The 18,682-nt window shown below is 36.0% G+C and overlaps 1 pseudogene; it reads right to left on the reverse strand.

Moving 5' to 3' along the window:
* The window catches only part of LOC124973079 (ankyrin repeat, SAM and basic leucine zipper domain-containing protein 1-like), a 52,367-nt pseudogene extending 37,504 nt beyond the window's left edge, over positions 1 to 14,863 (reverse strand).
* Positions 14,864 to 18,682: the final 3,819 nt, after the last annotated feature.

The raw sequence follows: 18,682 nt of genomic DNA on the forward strand, positions 1-18,682 counted from the left end.
CTTAACAAGAATGCCAACTCCATTCATGATGTGTTTACACTATGTTGTGTACTCAATAATCTAATACAGGCCTTCTTGATTTTAACTTATAATACCATTTTTATTGCATTATCAATATAAAAAGAAAATAAGAAATAGTAAGTTCACACCACATAATAAATGCCAAGTCCCAAATAACTTAATCAAGACCACTGTGTATTCAGGTCTAAATATAATTAAGCTAAATTAAGTGAAAACATTTTTCTGTGCAATACTTCCCTATCCAGTTTGTGGATTGTTAAATACTCAACTACCTACAACAATTTACAAATATTTAAATTTGAATATTTACAAATACTCAAGTTTATAAAATATTCCACTATCTACTATAATTTACAGAAAAAGACAGTAAAAACAAAATACTTAGATATAGGAAATTTGACACAAATATGTGTTTTGCAACAATTAGAAAAGTCATGCTGTTTAACACCTTTTTGGTGTAAACTCCTAAATATAGGTAAAAATGATGGGAAATATAAGTACATTCTACTGGCAGATGCTGACTGGATTATTATAAAAATCCTTATGACATTTCTGTTACATTCAAAGGCACTTACATATTTGATCACAGTTTCTGTTCTGTACAAATAATTTCTACCCCTGAGTTATAAGAATTATTTAGATAATATTTAAAAATAGTTAACATGGGGCTTGTTATACAGAACATATTCAACTAAATTTTAATTTAAAAACAAAAAAACCCCTCAAAGAAAAATTCTAAAGCCAAAATAAATAAACCAGTATATTGCCATATTCATTTGACACAGTATACTGTGCTAAGTATCTTCTGTAGAAAGATCTAAGAGAAACAAAAGATATGATTTGTGTCCTAGAGAGTTATACTTAAAAATAGATTTTGAGTTGCCAGCTCTTTACTATTAGTCCCAAAGGAGGAAAAATGAAAATAATAAAAGAAAATACAATTAAAAGAACAAGCTAGATTCCTATGTACTAATTATAGAAAGTCTATCAGGAAATACTAAATTAATGTTATTTCCAAAGAGATTTTAAATAAAATGTGAAAAAATAAAAATCCATGGAAAACAAATAACAGACCTGAAATAGACAAAATAATTATAAACAAATAATTAAAAAATGTCCAAAATACTGAATTTTATTTCTATTAATAAATAAAGTTAGAACAAAATTCAGACCAAAATTTTAAAGCATATAAAAGAGCTGAATGAAAACTAATTTCAATTTGTTAAAAACCATAGAAATAAGATACCAAGGAAGCAAAATCTAGATAGCAAAAACCAGAGATGTAAAGTGTGCATTCACATTTGTTTTTTCCCTGACAGCATGTACCAGTTCAGGTGGGAAAATGAGCCACAGCTGATTTTGGTGGCCTATAAATCATTGGGAACAAAACTGAAAGCCCTGGGCCTATACAAGGTAGAGAGCTTGATAAGCCATACTTAAGACAAATTCAGCTGAAACTCAAAGGGCTATATCTTCAGGGTAAGGATAAATCAGAAATAACCCAGCTCTTCATGTTGTATACTCCAAAATGGCAGAGAACCACAATCCCTAATGTAAGTTTACATGAGTCATGGACCCACAGTACTCAAAGCATGTTTTTAAAATATATAAAATTCTCTCTAATGGAACCACTCATAATTAGTCCTCTATTCAGATTTCAAACCTAATGACTTGCACCTAGGCATGAATGAGAAGCATCATACCCATTACTAACAGAAATACACTTACAGAAATTGGAAATGCTCCATCTAGATGTTTATCATATTAAAGAAAAATTGGGGGGTTACTAGGTAATTGAATGAAGGGAACTCCACCGCTGAGCCTCATCCCCGTCCTAGTTTGTATTTTATTTAGAGACAGGGTCTCACTGAGTTGCTTAGTACTTTGCAATTGCTGAGGCTGGCTTTGAAGTGATCCTCCTGCCTCAGCCTACTGAGCTGCTGGGATTACAGATGCGTACCACCCAGTCTAGCTAAAGAAATTTTAAACTAAAGCTTAAAAATGTTTTCAGAGAATAATGAGTTATAAAGTGATACCAAAATTTTAACAAGTTCTAGAAATTAATATAATAACTCAAATTATTGATTCAATTGGTGAACTTAATAACAAATTAGGTGTGAGTTACAAAACTAAATGAATTATTCAAAACTGTTCTAACTGAATAAAATGTATTTCATGTATTTAAGTTATACACAATTTTGAAAACTATTACAGAATTTTCTCAGTACCATTTCAGAAAGATTGATAATTAATTAAGTATAGGAAATTAAACAGCTTCCTCTTAATTAATTTTAATTTTTCTAATTGTTCTATTTACTGGCTTTTAGTACAAATGGAACCAAATGATTTGAATCAAGTAATTCATTTTCACTGTAAAATCTACAAACTCCTAGAATTGTTCTTTTGTTCCAAATACAAGTAAATCCTTTTCTTTTATTTCCCCCATTTAATCTACAAACTAAGAACCTGTCTTTTGAATTTTTTCCACAGAATGAGTAGCTTCCATGCTACTTTTACATATCAGAACTGAAACTTCAGTTCCTAGTTTAGAGATTGACCACTAAGATTGCTATTACATTCACTTTATGAGAAAAGACTATGGATCTCATTTTAGTTTAAAAATGTTAGTGTTCAATGTCTTTTGCAACAAGTAAGTATGTGGCCATGCAGATATCATGAAAACTACAAGCTGTATGGCAAACTCTTCCCTTGTGCTATTTTTCTTGAAAGGTTACTTTTCTCAGCAGAAAAGCTGCTCAACAGAAGGGAATATCAACAGAATGAAAGGAAACTCATCTAAAGATGTGTTTGTCTCCCTGATATCTGAATAGTGGTTTCCTAATGCATCTTTTGGCACATTTTACATGAAACTTAGTAAAAATATAATTTGTCTATATAATTCCCCCAATTTCACTGTATTCTTGAGCCCTGAGGTTTTTTTTCCCCTTTCACATTGATGTAAGTTATCCCTACCCCACTGTATATTCACTTAATGCTATCCGCATAAAATATGCAGGTTAAAAATCACTATTTGCCATGAGGTATTTTCTTTTCAGTACTATGAATAAAACACAATTCAGTAACTGTATTGTTTCAAGTTTTGAACATTAAAGAAGACAAAGTAGCTGAAAGTTTATTTCTGAAGTTATTTCTCATATCTGTTAATTAAATAGACTGCTTTCTTTAATGATGCTGTAAAATTATGTATTTTATTTGATTACACACCAGTCTAAATCTTGTGCTGCTTCAAATTCACTAGCTTTTCTTGGCTTTTCAGCTTTAAAATTGCCTTACAGTATGATTGCTTTATAGATTTTATCATTAGATACTAATCGTGTTATTTTAATTCAAATGAAATCTTTTTCCAGATATATCCTGTGTATATGAAAGATGCCATATACTTCTTGAGAGGAAAAATAGTCTAATACCTATGTTAATGGCTTGCTTAACTTCACATTCAGAATTTAGAAGATGGTAAGTGAGTGAAACGGTAAAGACTTGACGACCTATAATATCTTGGAGAAGTAGTATAAGAAATTTTAAAAACTGAGGTACATCAATTAAAACTAATTTTCCATTGAACCCAGAGAGGCATGTCTTATCTTATGCTACTTCAAAATAAATAAATCAAAATCACAACACATCTGGAAGTGTAATTCAGTTAGTGTCCTGAAGTACATGCCCCGATTTTAAGGTGTACTGGATTCAAATGTTATACCTCATTAGGGATATCATAAATGACAGAATTAAAATTCCTGTGAATTGATGGGCTAAAAATATGTAGATAGAATTTTTCCAGTTATTTTTAATCTTTATTTGTTTAAATATTGATTGTCTACCATATAAGTCTTGGCCTTTTTCATACTAAATTGGGATTTCTCAACTTCGTCATTTTGGGTTTCCTATTCTTTAGAGGACTGTCCCACACACTATAGAAGATTAAACAGCCCCTTTGGCCTAACCCACTAAATGCTAAAAATGTCTTAAAGGTGTGACAATCAAAAATCCTTTTAGATGTTGCCAAATGGCCCCTGGGCAGCAGAACAGACCACCCTTGAAATCATTCCAGTTAGAACAAAATCATTTTCATCTGGAAATTGTCTAAAGACATATAAAGTATTCATTTTTATTATTATAGATATTTCAGCAGATTCAAGATACATTTGTTGTTTGTTTCCTATGTATAATTAATTGCTAAAGTCTTAGACAAATAGAAACCTTTGAATATGTTCTCATAATATTTGTGTAAAACTTGTTACACAGAGAAAGTACTTAATAGGTTTTACTTCTATAGTTCGATCATCATATTCTTTTGAGTATATTCACAGAAAATCTTTGTTTGATGTACTCTTTTCCTTTTCTGTCCAAATGTCTATAATATTCCTCTTAAAAGTAAAAGTTGAAAGGTCAATTTCTCTTGGTACTTATATATAATTGGAACTAGGAACTTATGACCTAATTTCATCCATCAAGTATTTGGCCAAGTAACCAAACATTGTTTATGATTTTTAAAAATTCATATTATGAACTGTTTAACAGGATGACAAAAGTATCTTCAACATGTTTAACCAACAGTTAAGACTCCTACCTACAAGTTACATTTGGATCAGCGTTTCTTGAAAGCAGCAGCTCTACACACTTCAAGATCTGTTCTTCAGAGCCACAAGCAGAACACACAGTCATCAAAACAGTCTGCTTAACTACAATAACCAAGCAAGAAAAAAATCCTTGTACTTTAGAAAGTGTATCTATGTCGGGGTCTTTAGCCCCCTTGCTCTTCTCGACCAGCAGAAAGGGAAGGGGGCACTCCACAACAAGGCCAGACTGGGAAAGATAGGGCCAACTGACCACCTGCATACAGCCGTCCAGGTGGAGGACATTCAGACCCGTCAGGGAGACCAGTCACAGCAGGAACTCGTTTACTGAGGAAGTCACACAGTTTTTATGTAGGATGAAGACTAGCAAGCATGAGCTGATCACATTCACGGAACTGTTGTTAAGCAATCTCTGACGGTGGTCCAATTTATCGTCATTAACATTTTTTAAATTATTTTACTGTAAACAAATGGGATACATGTTGTTTCTCTGTTTGTACATGGCATAAAGGCATACCATTTGTGTAATCATAAATTTACATAGGGTAATGCTGTTTGATTCATTTTGTTATTTTTTCCCTTCCCCCCCACACCTCCCACCCCTCTTTTACCTCTATAGTCCTTCCTTTCTCCATTTTTGCCCCCCTCCCTAACCCTAACTCTAACCCTAACCCTAAACCCTCCCACCCCCAATTATGTGTCATCATCCACTTATTAGCGATATCATTCATCCTTTGTTTTTTTGAGATTGGCTTATCTCACTTAGCATGATATTCTCCAATTACATCCATTTGCCTGTAAATGCCATAATTTTATCATTCCTTATGGCTGAGTAATATTCCATTGTATATATATACCACAGTTTCTTTATCCATTCATCAATTGAAGGACATCTAGGTTGGTTCCACAATCTGGCTATTGTGAACTGAGCAGCTATGAACATTCATGTGGCTGTATCTCTGTAATATGCTGATTTTAAGTCCTTTGGGTATAGGCCAAGGAGTGGGATAGCTCGGTCAAATGGTGGTTCCATTCCAAGTTTTCTAAGGAGTCTCCACACTGCTTTCCAGAGTGGCTGCAATAATTTGCAGCCCCACCAGCAATGTATGAGTGTACCTTTCTCGCTACATCCTCGCCAACACCTGTTGTTACTTGTATTCTAGATAATCGCCAAGAATTGGGGTGAGATGGAATCTTAGGGTTGTTTTGATTTGCATTTCTCTTATTACTAGAGAAGTTGAACATTTTTCCATATGTTTGTCGATTGCTTGTAGATCTTCTTCTGTGAAGTGTCTATTCATTTCCTTACCCCTTTGTTGATTGGATTATTTGCATTCTTGGTGTAGAGTTATTTGAGTTCTTTATAGATTCTGGAGATTAGCGCTCTATGTGAAGAATGAGTGGCAAAGATTTTCTCCCACTCTTTAGGCTCTTTCTTTGCATTGCTGATAGTTTCTTTTGCTGAGAGAAAGATTTTTAGTTTGAATCTATCCCAGTTATTAATTCTTGCTTTTATTTCTTGTGCTATGGGAGTCCTGTTGAGGAAGTCTGGTCCTAAGCCGACATGTTGAAGCTCTGGACCTTCTTTTTCTTCTATAAGATGCAAGGTCTCTGGTCTGATTCCGAGATCCTTAATCCATTTTGAGTTTAGTTTCGTGCATGGTGAGAGATATGGGTTTAGTTTCATTCTGTTGCATATGGATTTCCAATTCTCCCAGCACCATTTGTTGAAGAGGCTATCTTTTCTCCATTGCATATTTTTGGCCCCTTTGTCTAGTATGAGAAAATTGTATTTATTTGGGTTTGTGTCCGTGTCCTCTATTCTGTACCATTGGTCCACCTTTCTATTTTGGTACCAATACCATGCCGTTTTTGTTACTATTGCTTTGTAGTAGTGTTGAAGATCTGGTATTGCGATACCCCCTGCTTCACTCTTTCTGCCAAGGATTGCTTTAGCTATTCTGGGTTTTTTATTCTTCCAGATGAATTTCATAATTGCTTGCTCTATTTCTGTAAGGTACATCATTGGGATTTTAATTGGACTTGCATTGAATCTGCACTTTTGGTAGTATGGCCATTTTGACAATATTAATTCTTCCTATCCAAGAACATGGGAGAACTTTCAATCTTCTCAGGTTTTCTTTAATTTCTTTCTTTAGTGTTCTGTAGTTCTCACTGTAGAGGTCTTTCACCTCTTTTGTGAGATTGACTCCCAAGTATTTTATTTTTTTCGATGCTATTGTGAATGGGGTAGTTTTCCTAATTTCTCTTCCTGAAGATTCATCACTTATGTATAAAATGTCTTAGATTTATGTGCATTGATTTTATATCCCACTACTTTACTGAATTCACTTATGAGATCTAAAAGTTTTCTGGTGGAATTTCCTGGTTCCTCCAAGTATACAATCATATCCATCAGCAAACAGGGATAGTTTGAGTTCTTCTTTTCCTATTTGTATCCCTTTAATTTCTTTGGTCTGTCTAATTGCTCTGGCTAGAGTTTCAAGGATGATATTGAAAAGAAGTGGTGAAAGAGGGCATCCCTGCCTTGTTCCAGTTTTTAGGGGGAATGCTTTCAGTTTTTAACCGTTTAGAATGATATTAGCCATGGGCTTAGCATAGATGGCTTTTACAATGTTAAGGAATGTTCCCACTATTCCTATTTTTTCTAGTGTTTTGAGCATGAAGGGGTGCTGTATTTTATCAAATGCTTTTTCTGCATCTATCAAAATCATGTGATTCTTGACTTTAAGTCTATTGATATGGTGAATTACATTTATTGATTTTCTGATGTTGAACCAACCTTGCATCCCTGGGATGAAACCCACTTGATCATGGTGCACTATCTTTTTAATATGTTTTTCTATGCGATTTGCTAAAATTTTGTTGAGAATTTTTACGTCGATGTTCATTAAGGATATTGGTCTGAAATTTTCTTTCCTCGATGTGTCTCTGTCTGGTTTAGGTATCAGGGTAATATTGGCTTCATAGAATTGAGTTTGGGAGGGTTCCCTCCTCTTCTATTTCATGGAATACTTTGAGAAGTATTGGAATGAGCTCTTCTTTAAAGGTTTTGTAGAACTCGGCTGAGAACCCATCTGGTCCTGGACTTTTCTTTATTGGTAGGCTTTTGATGACTTCTTCTATTTCATTACTTGAAATTGGTCTATTTAAATTGTGTATGTACTCCTCGTTCAGTTTAGGCAATTCATATGTCTCTAGAAACCTGTTGATGTCTTCGAAATTTTCTATTTTGTTTGAGTATAGGTTTTCAAAATAGCTTCTAATTATGTTTTGTATTTCACTCGTGTCTGTTGTGATATTTCCTTGTTCATTCCGAATTTTAGTGATTTGGGTTTTCTCTTATCTTCTCTTTGTTAGTGTGGCTAAAGGTTTATCAATTTTGTTTATTTTTTTGAACAACCAACTATTTATTTTGTCAATTTTTTGTATTGTTTCTTTTGTTTCAATTTCATTGATTTCAGCTCTGAATTTATTTCCTGTCTTCTACTGCTTTTGGTGTTGGTCTGTTCTTCTTTTTCTAGGGCTTTGAGCTGTAGTGTTAGGTTGTTTATTTGTTGAGTTTTACTTCTTTTATTAAAGGCGCTCCATGAAATAAATTTTCCTCTAAGTACTGCTTTCATACTGTCCCAGAGATTTTGATATGATGTTTCTTTGTTCTCATTTGCCTCTAAGAATTTTTTAATTTCCTTCCTAATATCTTCTGTTATCCATTCATCATATAATAGCATATTGTTTAATCTCCAGGTGTTGGAGTAGTTTCTGTTTTTTATTCTTTCATTTATTTCTAACTTTAATCCATTATGATCTGATAGAATACAAGGTAGTGTCTCTATCTTCTTATATTTGCTGACATTAGATTTGTGGCATAATATATGGTCTATTTTAGAGAAGGATCCATGTGCTGCTGAGAAGAAAGTGTATTTGCTCTTGGTTGGATGGTATATTCCATAAATGTCTGTTAAGTCTAAATTATTGATTGTGTTATTGTGATCTATGGTTTCTTTGTTCAATTTTTGTTTGGAAGATATGTCCATGGGTGAGAGAGGCATGTTCAAATCACCTAGTATTATTGTGTTATGGTCCATTTGGTTTCGAAAATTGAGAAGGATTTGTTTGACATACATGGATGCGCCACTGTTTGGGGCATAGATGTTTATGATTGTTATATCTTGCCGATTTGTCCTTCCCTTAAGCAGTATGAAATGTCCTTCTTTATCCCTTCTGACTAACTTTGGCCTGAAGTCCACATTATCTGAAATGAGGATGGATACTCCAGCTTTTTTGCTGAGTCCATGTGCATGGTATGTTTTTCCCCATCCCTTCACCTTTAGTCTATGGGTATCTCTTTCTATGAGGTGAGTCTCTTGTAGGCAACATATTGTTGGATCTTTCTTTTTAATCCAATCCACCAGTCTCTGTCTTTTGATTGATGAATTCAGGCCATTAACATTCAGGGTTATTATTGAGATATGATTTGTATTCCCGGTCATTTGGTTCATTTTTTAAATTTTATTTATTTATTTATTTTTTTGACACAACTTGGTTCCTCCTTTATTTGACAGTTCCTTTAGGATAATTCCTCCCTTTGCTGATTTGCTTCTTTGTGTTTTATCTCTTCCTCATGGAATATTTTGCTGAGAATATTCTGTAATGCTGGCTTTCCTTTTGTAAATTCTTTTAGCTTTTGTTTATCATGGAATGATTTTATTTCATCATCAAATGTGAAGGTAAGTTTTGCTGGGTATAAGATTCTTGGTTGACATTCATTTTCTTTCAGAGCTTGAAAAATGTTGTTCCAGGCCCTTCTAGCTTTTAGGGTGTGGATTGAAAAATCTGCTGATATCCGTATTGGTTTCCCCCTGAATGTAATTTGGTCCTTTTCTCTCACAGCCTTCAAAATTCTGTCCTTATTTTGTATGTTCGGTATTTTCATTATAATGTGCCTTGGTGCGGGTCTGTTGTAATTTTGTGTATTTGGAGTCCTATAAGCCTCTTGAACTTGATTTTCCATTTCATTCTTCAGATTTGGGAAATTTTCTGACATTATTTCATTGAATAGATTGTTCATTCCTTTGGTTTGTTTTTCTAAGTCTTCCTCAATCCCAATAATTCTCAAATTTGGACTTTTCATGATATCCCATAGTTCTTGGAGATTCTGTTCATGATTTCTTACCATCTTCTCTGTTTATTCAACTTTGCTTTCAAGGTTAAATATTTTGTCTTCAATATCTGAGGTTCTGTCTTCCAGGTGTTCTATCCTATTGGTTGTGCTTTCTATGGAGTTCTTAATTTGGTTTATTGTTTCCTTCATTTCAAGGATTTCTGTTTGTTTTTTTTTTCAATATCTCTAACTCTTTATTGAAATGATCTTTTGCTTCCTGTATTTGCTCTTTTAACTGTCGATTGGTGCTATCACTCAATGCCTGCATTTGTTCTTTCATCTCATCATTCAATACCTGCATTTACTCTTTCATCTCATCGTTTGCTTCCCTAATCATTTTAATTATGTACATTCTGAACTCCCTTCCTGTAATTTCTTCTGCCATGCTGTCGTTGGATTTTATTGATGTAACATGTAGATTTGTTTGGGGCATTTTCTTCCCTTGTTTTCTCATATTGTTCAGGAATCAGTGGGTCATTAAGATATTGCAGATTTCCTCTATTGACTTATAATGTCCCTGAAGATTGCTAGTATATCCCCTCTTATCCTTCAGTAGCCTGCAGTCTTGGAGGAAGTTGATAATGCGGTGCTCCACAAGGAAGCTGCCTCTCTAGGGATGGTGCCCCTCAGGTGGAGTATATTCCCTGCTAGTGGGCAGAGGTGCCTCCACTTGTTGACCAATGGTCAACCAAAGGGAAACTAGGCTGCGGGCTGAGGCATGGCCTGTTTGTTCCTGTGTCTCTGGTTTTACCGACCTTGTGGGAAAACCTCACCCGGCGGGGAAGACTCGCCCGGGGGGAGGTCTCGCAGGTCAGTTGTCCTCCTAGAGGGTCCCCTCAATCTACAATTACCGCCTGGGCTGGGCTGTCTTCCTCTGCCACCTTCCCAGGGGCCCGGACCTACCTCCTGGGCCTGGGAGCCTCACCCTTCGCAGACGAGTCTCCTTAGGCTGCCCCTCCTCAGAGAATCTGCCCGCATTCCTGGAAACTTCGCTCTGCCCCTAGGCGTGTCTTGGTGTGGCTCTTCCAACAAGAAGCCAGTCCTGGGATCCTGCTCTGCACCTAATCGCCTGGCTATGCGGCCCCTCCTCTGGGCCACCACCCGGAGCCCCTTACAATAGCTCCGAGACCCAGAAACCCACCACACACCTCCTCCCCCGGACTGCCACCCGGTTTCCGACGCAGTCAGTAGGAGTTCAAGCCGCTCACTTTGAGTCTCCTCCTCCCGCCAACCTCCCGTAGCCCTAGGCAGTCACTCTGAGTCCAAGTGACCCACCCTGTTCCTCCTCCTCCTTGGGGTATCCCCCCGGGTGTTCAGGAGGGGCCCAACCATATCAAAAGTTGGAATGCACACTAATGCCTGTCAACACAAAAACAAGGTTTAAAAAGTCCCACCATCAAAAACAAAACAACAATAAAAACACTCACTACAGTGTGTGTAACATTTATACCCATAGAGACATACAAAATATAGTTTATTCTATAAGAGGTTTTCTTGGTAATAATGGTCTTAGAAAAATAGTAATATTGTGACTGATGAACTTGCTAACTTAAGTTTCACTATATGTGCTATGTTCTGAGACTTGATCTGACTTTGTCAATATAAATATAAAATAGTTTATAGTATAATAGGATTTTCTATGCCACTTCTTTCTCTTAGGGGTGTTGGGATAGAATGCAGAGAGGGAATATGTCTTTTAAATTAGCATATTCACTTGGGCCATATCTAAGATTGCAAATACCACATATTTCCATAAGATATCCTAACTTTCTCTTCAACACCAAACTTACCCATGGGTGACCAGATAAAACATGAAGCTAAAAAGATAGGTTTAGGTTAGATTATGAAAGCCCTGTTATGAAATACAAACTATACTTTGTGATCCAGGATTAACATCATTCTATCTGCATTATAAAGACAACACAGATATATCACTGCTGAGAATGGGGCAGGATGCAGGGAGTCCAATTTATGAACATCGAACTAAGGGCAGGGAAAAAACAGAGAGAGAGAGAGAAAGAGAGACAGAGAGAGAGAGAGGAGAGGGAGAGAAAGGAGGATGGGAGGGAGAGAAGGTGGCAGAGGAAGACAGAGGGCATAAGCAGGGTGGGGCAGGGGTGTGTATAACAAAAGGACATTCAAAGGTAGGATCATCTGAATTTAACATTAGTTTGACAAGGAGTGAAAAAAAGAAGAAATCAAAAATGCCTATCAGATTGTACCTTAGAAAAATGAATAATAAGTAGTGAGCTAGAATTCTCTTCACAGATAACATATCAGGACTTAGGTGCAAGAAAAAGTTTCAGAGTGATACAGGGATAGATAGTAACTAGGAAAAGAACCAGTTGACCTTAAAATCCTTAATAACGTAATGGTAAAAATCCTTAAAATTTTGATTTTCCCTAATAATATTGATAAATTTGGTTATATACAAAAAGACTGAACTGTTTTAGGACTGAGGAAGAGCATAAAAGATGTAATAGAAGGCTAAAGATACACTAAGGCAATGAATCCAATCCATTACATTTAGGTAAAACCTTGACTATAAGGAGATAGAGATATATCATAAAAATATAAAGATATTCATAGGAATGATACTCAACAACTGTAGGAAAGTGATCAATTCTGTGTGGGGGGGTTTCTATACCTTCCTTGAATATGTAAAATACTTCATAAAGAACTAAAAATATTAGTATAAAGCAAAACAACAAACACTTGAGACACCTTCAAACTTAAAAATGGCTGTTACTTTTCATTTTTTTTTCCAAATACCAGGCATTTAACCATTTAACCACTGAGACACATTCCCGGGCCTTTTTTATATTGTCTCACTGAATTGCTTAGGGCCTTACTACGTATCTGAGGATGGCTTTGAACTCATGATCCTCCAGCTTCTACTCCAGAGCCCCTGGGATTACAGAATTGTGCACCCTCACCTGGGACAATTTCATTTTTTAATTAAAGGTTTTGACTGGTGTAGAAATATGTTTCAAAAACAAAAATGGTTTTGAAAGGCAAAATAATAGAAACAGTTTTTAAAGACTTAAATGAGCACATGTAGAACAAAATACCCCAAAACACCAGTAAGGGTGTGTGAGTGGGGACATAAAGGTAACATATCTTTCCACTTTACACCTATGTATTTGTTATTTTTTTTAATGACCTTTCAATATTTTGTAATTAAAATCAAATTTCAAAAGGTTGACTAAATACTTAGCAGTAGGCTCTTTCAAAAGACTCAAAAACCCATATATGCTAACAATTATATCAAGTTCTAATTCTCCAAGGGCCTCCATCACCCTCATTGAATCTCATCCCACTATTCCTGGGACAAATTTTCTTTTCTAAAACAAATTTCTGCCTATTCTTTCCCAGCCAACACTACTAACATTATACATGCATTCATATTAGTTATTCTGGCCTCTTCTCCTTATTCAAATTTCATTCAGTTTCATTCTTCAAGTAAAAACACAAGTTCTACCACCTGACCACCAAGTCCAACATCTTTTTCATTTGCTAATAACAACAAACATTTGTATATTGTTTATATGTTCTACATCCTTTAATTTACACATCATCTCATTTCAATTCTCTCTCTCCCCAACAACCCTTTTATATAAATGCATACGCATTTTACAAGGGAGGAAATTGAAGATTAGGAATGTTTGTACCTGAGTCAAGATTATAAAGTCATTAAGTGGCAGAATTAGTAATAAAAGACTGATCCAATTTGTTTCCAAAAGATTTTACTTTCTACCAAACAATATATCATGTCTAACACAGAAGAAAATCATTTTGCTATATACAATCTCATCTATTTTGTGTGACTGTTTTGTAGCTATAACTAGATGGTAAATATCTGTTATATTGTTGCATAATTTCAATCATTACAGTGAACAATTTACATTTGCATATGAAGGTAATTTAAAAAAATATTTAATAAACAGAAAAGCAAAATGGAGCCCAGGAAAGAATTGTGATGTTTTACATAAACAAAGAGAGGCTCCAAAAGTTTAAGTAATTTTCCTAAGAAACTACACTGAATAGGCAATAAAGCTGGAACAAATATTCAAGGCATTTTTTAATAATATCTAAGCTCAGGCCTCATCCCACCAAAAGCAAAAATACAGGACAGAAAAAAATAAAAAAGACAACATATACAACTAGAAACAATTCTTGAGAATATAAACTACAGTAAAGTAAATGCTGAAAAAGAAAACTCAGAGTGGGGTAGGATTAGTCTGAATAGCCCTCTTGAATGATTTGTGAGAACCTATGTAAGTTAATTAGCATGGCACTCAAAGTGAAGGCAAAAAAATTAAGGCAGGCAGAACTCAAAATCAACTAAGATATTTAGAACGAGGGATATATCAACATTGATTGCATTTTCATTAGAAAAGCAGCACGAGCCTCTTGAAACAAGGAGTGCTTGTGAACTTAGAAGACAAGTGTTCAGTTGACTTTACCCCTAACACTCACCAGAATGCAGGAGCTCCTCCACTAAGGAAGTATCTCCAGTGGTCAATGCCTTCTTAAACGTTTCATTCTTTTCTTCTGTAGGCAACGGACTTGTTAATTTCTAAAGAAAGGCAGAAAGTTAACTGCGTGTTAATCGTGTTTCAATTCCCAGGTCGGGAAACAGTGGCATCTGATGAGGACACAGTTGTCAGGGTCTGGTCCACAGACACAGCTTGTGCAGTGTCCATACCTAAAAGGAGGGGTAAGGACAGGTCCAAACCTAAGCAAGGAGCTGCCTGAGAGCCAAAGCAGTGCACCCACCCGTCAAAACCACATCTGGGGAACGGAAGGAAAAAGGATGGGTTTGCTTCATTCCAAAGGGCGGAACTTAGAAACGCTGGTGCAAAGGGAAACACCCAAAGGAGGTAAGAAGTTTCTGGGTGGGGCCTTGCCTTCAAAAACCATACACACAAGGGCCCGGCCCTACCTGGGAGGCCTGGTCCAGGTACCCGATCTGCCAGTCGTCATCCTCGCTATTGCTACTCTCCTCTCCGCCAACCACCGCCACGCGCCGGAGAGGGCCAACAGCAGTGTCCGCCGCCATGCGCGCCCAGCTGCTCTCCCCGCGCCTGCGCAGTGTGCGTAGGTGGTGCTTGTGCGCAATGCGCATGCGCAGGACTGGCACCAAGCAGTGGTGCGGGAAGGCGCATGGTGAGAATGCTGGGACCTAGGCCTCCGCGCTGGCGCTTGGCTTCGTGCTTGCCCACTTCTCCGGCTCCTACTAATCCAACGGAGAGCTTGACGGGTGGCAAGCCGGCATGTCCTCCAGGCTGACAGTCTCCTGACCGGAACTTTTAGTCCCTTTCATGTACTCTCCCGCCTTCCTTATAGATTATTTGGCGATCTATTTTTTGTGGCAGGAATGACCGGTTGTGGCAGGAGTTGAGAAGACCAGGCTCTCCTGGCCATCCACTGTCCCCTCCATCACCCGTGGCCAGTCCTGCTGCTAACTGTGTGTCCCAGGGAAAGGACTCACGCTGATGGAGCACCACGCATGCTTAAGATGTCCTCAGACAGTGCGAACCAAGAGGAGCCAGGAAGAGGACCCTCAAGGAATTCTTTACACTTAAGGTGATGTCAGCATTAGACACTTTTAGACCATTGGGAATCTTGCCTGCTGTGAAATATAGATGTCCCAGAGGAAAACTCAGCCAAGAACTGGGGGTGCAGGGAGCAGTGGGTCCAAGGAGCAACAAAGACTGCACAGATTTAAACAACTAGACAGGAAGTAAATGATTCAATCCCCAGGAGAAAGCAGCCCAAGGTCAAACACACTTTGAAATGTCTGTCTCCGTGATGGAATGTTGATAGCACCTTATATTTGCCTCTATAAAAAAGTTGATTCATCAAAGAACAGAGCACATTTGTATACCAAGATTATTTAAAAGGGAAATAGCCATGCACCATTCTTTAAAAAGTGCTAAGCAGTACAATTTTTCCTTGAAGATTCTTGGTTACTTATTTACTTCAGAGACTTTCAAAGGTAAGTACTTTTAAGTAAGTTATTTTGGGGTCACTTTTGTCTTTCTCACTGCATTCATTCAGTGCATGTTATGGATCTCCAGGTATAGTTAGACCCAGCTAGGTTTGATAAGACAACATTAAAAACAAACCAAATTACCTCATGGAGCTCATATTTTTTTAAATTTATTTTTATTGTAAACAAATGACATACATCTTATTTCTCTGTTTGTCCATGAAGTACAGGCATACCATTTGTGTAATCATACATTTACCTTTTGTAATAGTTTTTGATTCATTCTTTTATTTTTTGGAGCTCATATTTTAATGAGAAAAATTATGCAAATAAATGAGACTTTCAGATAGAAAGGGCACTAAAGGAAATAAACTAGTGTTGCTCAGTTTTTGAAATCAAATCACTTAGGTTATTTCCTGTGGAATCATTAGTTGTAGCTGTGAGCCCCTCAGCAATTTACTTAGCTTCTATCTCTGTACCAGTTAACTTTTCTGTAAAATGGAGATGCCAATAGTGTTCAACAAAAAGAGTTGTTGTGAGGATTAAATTTAACTAATGGACTTGAAATAGGGCACATCTCAATGTGAGGTAAATAAATCTTAACTATTATTATTGTAAGTTTAGTTAAGGTACTTAAAGCCTGAACAGGGTCCCAAATGACAAAAAGTTGTTAGTCATAAAACATGGGAGAGAAAAGCTTGACTGACAGTGGAGATATCTAGGCAAGGCTGTGAGGCAGGAAAAAATTGAGACCCATGTCTAGAACCATGGTGGATAAATGAGACCCCAAAAGGGCAAAGTTTAAGGATGTACTCACTAACAAATGCAATGAGGGCCCCCTTAAATCTCAGTCACCTTTATCTGTAGATTCAACCAATCAAAGACAGAAATTTTAAATTTCAAAAATTGCTTCTGTGCTTAATATTTATAATCTTTACTCCTTGTCATTATTCCCCCCAAAATATGATATTGCACTTATTTATATGGTAGTGTTATTGTACTAGGTATTATAAGTAATTTAGAGAAGATATAAAGTATATGGGAGGGTGCTCATTGGTTTTATGCAAACAGTCTACCATTGCTTTTTTATAAAGGAATTGAGCATACACAAATTTTGGATCCAGGAAGTCCTGGAATGTATTCTCCTTATATACCAAGGGACAGCTACAATACTTAGAGCTAAAACTCATGTAGCATTTCCAATGGCTAGAGACTATTCCAAGCATTGTATATATACTAACCTTGTATCAGTTAGGAATACTTTTAGCTGCAAATGACAATATGCAATAACATTCACTTATATGGTTTATTTTTTGTGTCAAAGTAGTTTGATAGCTTGTATTAGTTTAGTTCACAATAATTTCTCACTGCATCTCCTCCATCCTCTTTGCCTTGTCCTTGTAGTTGCAAGACGTCTCAATCTCACGTCACGTTTTGTGTTAAAGATAAGAAAAAGGAAGAAAAGATGGTCCCAGCTACATCTCTCCCCTTTTATCAGGTAAACAAAACCTTTCTTATAAACTTCAATAGTTGTGTGTGTTGGTCTCCTTTGCTGGCATTGTTACCTGGCACCCAAGTAGTGACAGGGGTTGGGAAATCAGTCATCACACTTTTTGAGCTTTTATAGTGGAATAGGTTGAGAAAGGGTCTTGGATTTGACAACCAACAGTGACTGCCATGAGGCCATGCAATCCTTTTGAAAAGCCTATCAGATGGGTACTTTTTTCACCATTTTACAAATGATAAACTAAGAAAGATAAATTTAAAAATTCGATCAAATTCACAAAACTAAATAGTATAGAGTTGGAAATCAACTCATGTGTCTGCTTCCAGAATCTACCTTGTTCTTAGCCAGTCTTCTACAATGTGGAAAAAAATCCATTGACATAACATTGTACCTTCTTCTATGAGTGATCATACATATTGTTTCTTAATATTCTCATCAATGTTTATTATAATAGACAATATATTACCTGAGGGTAAAATCAAATAAAAGTATTCTATTACTCTTATGATTTTTAAAGCAATAAGCCATTTAACTGACTCAAATTTGTAAAATCACTCTTTCCATGAATTTTAAGAATTTTCATACCTCATTTCTGATATTTTCTCATAAATCCTATGAGAACTAGAGAGGTAGATGTGATTGCATTTGATAATTGGGAATACTAGGTCAAGGTTGTGTCAAAGAGATCTGGGGTTTCAATTCAGATTTACACAGAGGCAGGCCATTCTTACTTGATTAGATATATGCCAGGATAGAGATAGATAGATTCTCATTTTCATGAGAATGATTTTTATAAATTCATTCTTAGTTGGTACATAAAACATAAAAATTTAACCTGTGAATGTGAAACCATGTAATTTTTAATACACATGCATATTGTATAATGTTTAAATCGGGTTAAAAATGTCTATCTCCTCATATCCCTGTGATTTCTTTATGGTGGAATCTTTAAAAATCCTTTCTTCTAGGCTTTTGAAATGTACAGTACATTATTGTGATCTATAATCACCCTACTATTCAGTGTAGTGTACCAGAATTTCTTACTGCTATCTAACTGTAATACCCATTGATCAAGCTCTTCTCATTGACACCACCTCCCCAGCATATGGTAAAAACCATTTTACTCTCAATTTCTATGAGATCAATTTTTTTAGGTTCCATGTATGAATGAGATTATGCAGTGTTTGTTTTTCTGTACCCAACTTATATTGTGTTGTTATTGCCTGAAAGAAATCCAAACATTACTGATATAATTCATGTCAAGTATTTTGAATATTCAAATGAATCTTTTGTTTCTTGTAATAAAATAAATTTTAAATTTTCACATTATAATAGGCAACATTTATTTTTTGTATCTACAATGTTTTGTAAATACACAA

Source organism: Sciurus carolinensis (assembly GCF_902686445.1).
Source record: "Sciurus carolinensis chromosome 14 unlocalized genomic scaffold, mSciCar1.2 SUPER_4_x, whole genome shotgun sequence".
Taxonomy (NCBI): Eukaryota; Metazoa; Chordata; class Mammalia; order Rodentia; family Sciuridae; genus Sciurus; species Sciurus carolinensis.